This window comes from Electrophorus electricus, chromosome 8, assembly GCF_041902795.1.
Source record: "Electrophorus electricus isolate QZ-2024a chromosome 8, ASM4190279v1, whole genome shotgun sequence".
Classification (NCBI taxonomy): domain Eukaryota; kingdom Metazoa; phylum Chordata; class Actinopteri; order Gymnotiformes; family Gymnotidae; genus Electrophorus; species Electrophorus electricus.
The window spans coordinates 1,202,501-1,207,500 of NC_137504.1; the positions used below are offsets into that span (position 1 = coordinate 1,202,501).

Consider the following 5,000-nt stretch of genomic DNA (forward strand, 5'->3'; position numbering starts at 1 on the left):
GATCAGTGTAGCGGGACACGGGGGAGGGTGATCAGTGTAGCGGGACACGGAGGAGGGTGATCAGTGTAGCGGGACCTAGCGGGACACGGGGGGGCACTGAATATATCTGGATGGGATCTCTGGAACAAAGAAGGTGATAAGTAACATCTCTGCTAACTCATATGGACTACTCTGGGTTTCCTCTCTGGGTTTCTCTTTCCTTTGTCTTTCTCACTGTATTCTGTTTTTCTCTCCCTCCCTCCCTCTCTCCCTCCCTCCCTCTCCCACTCTCTCTCCCTCTCTCTGTGTCTACATGACAGTAGTCTACTACAGAAGTGCCAAGTCATCATCAAAAAAACGAGTGAACTTCCATCTGATAGTAATTGTGTCAGTGCAAAACAACACAGAATAAAGACAGCCACTAGAAATCATGTGTGCACGCGCGTGTGCGTGTGCTGCACGCGTGTGCGTATGTGTGTGTGTGTGTTTGTGTGTGTGTGTGTTTGTGTTTGTGTGTATGTATTTGTGTGTGTGCATGTGTGTGTGTGTTTGTGCACTTATGTTTGTGTGTGTGTGTATATTTGTGTGTATGTTGTGTATATTTGTGTGTGTGTGTGTGCACGCGCGCGCGCGCGTGTGTGTGTGTGTGTACGCGCGTGTGTGTGCGTGTGTGTGTGCGTGTGTGTGTGTGTGCGTGTGTTTGTGTGTGTGTTTGTGTGTGTTTGTGTGTGTGTGTGTGTGTGTGTGTGTGTGTGTGTGTGTGTGTGTGTGTGTGTGTGTGTGTGTGTGTGTGTGTTGTGGCAGGCATATATCTCCTACTAAAATGGTGCTTCCTCTTTTCTTCTAATGTGTGTGTACTCCAACGTGTGATGAGGTCTGATTGGCTGTCTGATCAGACTGGTCCAGGTGTGTGTGTTTGTGTGTGTGTGTGTGTATGTGTGTGTGTGTGTGTGTGTGTGTGTGTGTGTGTGTGTGTGTGTGTGTGTTGTGGCAGGCATATATCTCCTACTAAAATGGTGCTTCCTCTTTTCTTCTAATGTGTGTGTACTCCAACGTGTGATGAGGTCTGATTGGCTGTCTGATCAGACTGGTCCAGGTGTGTGTGTTTGTGTGTGTGTGTGTGTATGTGTGTGTGTGTGTGTGTGTGTGTGTGTGTGTGTGTGTGTGTGTGTGTGTGTGTGTGTGTTGTGGCAGGCATATATCTCCTACTAAAATGGTGCTTCCTCTTTTCTTCTAATGTGTGTGTACTCCAACGTGTGATGAGGTCTGATTGGCTGTCTGATCAGACTGGTCCAGGTGTGTGTGTGTGTGTGTGTGTGTGTGTGTGTGTGTGTGTGTGTGTGTGTGTGTGTGTGTTAATGAACTCACTGTCAGGACCAGCTGTGTGACTCTTCTCTCTACTCAGATCTTGGCATTGCAGGGTTTTGCACTGACAGAACTGGAGTCACTGTGTTTGTAAATATAACCAGGATGTAATTGTCCTATTCTGAATTCTGAGTAATAGTGGAATTTGTGATTCACCTTTGTATGTGAGTCTAATGTCGCCTTGTTTTCTGCATGCTTTGCTGAATTAAAGTTTCGAGTTGAGCTAATCTTTAATCCCAAATAATTACTAGTTCCTCACTTCTGTCTTCCTAATATGATGTGTGATGCGTTTTCCTGAGCTCTGGCTCTTTCTTTTGGAAAATTATAGTTTTTTCAGCTCTGTCCGTACTGTTCCAGCAGGTCCAGGGTCTGTTGTATCTCCTGCTCTGTGTGTGACAGTAGCACCAGGTTGTCTGTGTAGAGCAGAAGCGTGTTTTCTGAGTCGTGTAGAGTGAGACCAGAGCATTCCGTAATGGTGATATTCCTTGATGTAGATGTTGAATAATGTTGGTCTTAAGTGGCAGTCTTGTCTTACTCCACGCTCCTGAGAAAAGAACAGGGCTCTTTTGTTGCCGGTCTTTACATGGCACCTGTTGTTCGTGTGGATTGTTTAATAATGTGATCTGCTCCAGTCTGCAGTACTTTGTCCAGCAAATGACCCCCAGATCTGTGAAACATGCGAGTGTTCTGTTTTTGTCCTGGACATGTAGGAGATGGAGGGTGTGTAGGGTGTGACTGTCATCTGCTGGGATGTCCCCGTGACTTTTACTGTTTCTTTCACACCCCTGTAGTCCTGTGGTTTGTACCTTCTCAGACACATCCACACACTGGGTCGTGTCCTTGGTGTGTTCAGCAGTGTTTCAAATGACAGTCGTTTTCAGTCACCCCGCACTTTGCTTGTCCATGGTCTGACAGGTCGAGTCTCTGAGCAGCGTGTACGACAGAGCGGATCCTAACAGTCCTGCTGTCTCAGAAACCTGAGTCAACACCAGGGCTTTTGTTAATTCTTCTGTAAGTCCAGTCCATCTAAACGTGCTGTAACCCCGCCGCCAGTGTGGACACACACTGGGGGGTTGGTCGAGGGAACATGAACTCTAACCCTTGAACTTCAGACCCACAGTGGTGTACGAGAGCAAAACCACCAGAGATGATGTAGGGGTTGCATTGTGGTCCGCAGCTGTGACACTGTAGAGATCACCTGTACAGAGCAGAAAGAGAGAGAGAGAGAGAGAGAGAGAGAGAGGGAGAGAGAGAGAGAGAGAGAGAGAGAGAGGGAGAGAGAGAGAGAGAGAGAGAGAGAGGGGGGGGGTGCAGCTCAAGTCGTGTTGACAGCAGAGTTCTCTAAGGATGATTAGTTCTGACAGTGTGTGTGTGTGTAACCCTCATATGGAGCACATCATGTCATGTCTGTGCCTGTGTGGACAGGTTAGTTGCAGACATGTTTACTCTTTCTGTCTGTCGCACGCACACACACTCACACACACACACACACACACACACTCACACACACACTCACACACACACATACACACACACTCACGCACACACGTACACACACAAACACACACACACACACTCACACACACACACTCACACACACACTCACACTCACACACACTCACACACACACTCACACACACACACTCACACTCACGCACACACGTACACACACACTCACGCACACACGTACACACACAAACACACACACACACACTCACACTCACACACACACTCACACACACACACACTCACACACACACACACTCACACTCACGCACACACGTACACACACAAACACACACTCACACACACACACACTCACACACACACACACACTCACACACACACACACACACACACACTCACACTCACGCACACACTCACACACACACTCACGCACACACGTACACACACACACACACACACACACACATAGACACACAGTGTAAAGTAATCTAAAAATAAGTTTTGTTAACAAAATAATTTTGTTTCTCTCTCTCTCTCGTTTCTCCCTCTTTCTGTTAGTGAAGTGTTTTCGCTTAGTCTTTTAGATTCCTGCACAGACAGCAGCGAGAAAACAGAGATGTGTGTGTGTGTGTGTGTGTGTGTGTGTGTGTGTGTGTGTGTGTGTGTGATTGTGTGAGTGAGTGTGTGTGTGTGTGTGTGTGTGTGTGTGTGAGTGTGTGTGTGAGTGTGTGTGTGTGTGTGTGTGTGTGTGTGTGTGTGTGTGTGTGTGTGAGAGACACCTGACCCAAGCATTGATATTAGCACCTTACCCTACAGCAGTGAAAGAACATGACCTTCTTCATTCACCCAAACACCACACACACACACACACACACACACACACACACACACACACGTGCACACACGTCTGTGTCCTGTTGCTGAAGAGCGTGCACGTCTGTGTCCTGTCGCTAAAGAGCATGCACGTCTGTGTCCTGTCTCTGGGAAACAGTGTCCTAGAAACAACTGTCCCCTGACACTGACAGGCTGTACTGGGATCTGTGTTTATCGGTCACCTGCTCCTGGGAGCTTGTGGTGTTTCCAGACAGACACAGATTGCTTCTGAAGGACAGGAAATACCTAGAGGTAATGTATGTCATCTGTGACCATTCCCTTCATTCTAACACTCTTCTTTCTTTTGTCTCACACACACACACACGTATAGAAGTCTAAAGCAGCAATCTTGCTCTGGACAAATCTCTCTGTACTGTTGGCCGGAACCCTGAATATAATGAGATTACACTCAACATTTAGACGCTCAGAAAAGGTTGGTAGAAAGGGGTAGTCTTTGTGTACGCACGAACGCACACACACTCTCTCATACACACACACACCCACCCACACAAAGACACGCAAACAAAGAGTTCAGCTGCTGGACTAAAATGAAGGAGATCCGAATTCTGGGTGATGTCACTCAGGCTGAAGGGTGATTGTGTGTGTGAGATGAAAAGAGAGAGGGAGAGAGGGAGAGAGAGAGAGAGAGAGAGAGAGAGAGAGATTTTAGAGTCTACCATGTCCTAGAGAGCATTCATCAGATCAAAAAAACTATGCAAAGACCTTAATGTAAACATAATTAAAATAAATGTTTGTGTGTTTTTAGAAACACGGCACAACCCTGCACTGATGACACGTCAGTAAAACTCTCTGTGATTAGAGAACAGACAGTGTGACAAGCAATCACTCGCTCTCTGGCAGCTGTATTTGTTGTGACCCCTGTCTCTCTGTAATTGTGTGTGTGTGTTTGTTTATGTGTGCGTGTACAGGTAGGAGCAGAGCAGAACCTTTGTTGCATGTGTGTAGTGGAGTAAAGTTCTCTGGGAGGTTATGAAGTCTGAGTGTAGCCTACAGAGCAGCCAGGCACACACACACACACAACACACAACACAATTCACTCCGTTCAGATTCTGTACAGGATTTATAATGTGCGTGTGTGTGTGTGTGTGTGTGTGTGTTTGTTTAGTCATTCCTGTGGATTTGTCTGGAGATTACTACAGGAACAAATCAAGCCTGAAAAACTGACCAGAGAGAGAAGGATAAAGAGAGAGAGTGAGAGAGAGGGAGGAGGAGAGAGGGAGAAAGAGAGAGAGAGAGGGAGAGAGAGACTGATCTGTGTGTTTGTGTGTGTGTGTGTGTGTGTGTATGTGTGTGTG

General features: G+C 46.9%; 1 protein-coding gene across 5 annotated transcripts in view; it reads left to right on the plus strand.

The window, feature by feature from the left end:
• Nucleotides 1–5,000, plus strand: part of ralgdsb (ral guanine nucleotide dissociation stimulator b) — a 56,393-nt gene that overhangs the window by 32,089 nt on the left and 19,304 nt on the right. The window contains exon 1 of one of the 5 annotated variants that reach the window (XM_035526910.2): nucleotides 3,514–5,000. This exon is cut by the window's right edge and continues 1,498 nt beyond it. The exons of the other annotated variants lie outside the window; for them this stretch is intronic. The gene's annotated coding sequence lies outside the window, so the exon portion shown is untranslated. Of the gene's footprint in view, nucleotides 1–3,513 lie in introns of those variants that run through there. 5 annotated transcript variants of the gene reach the window in all.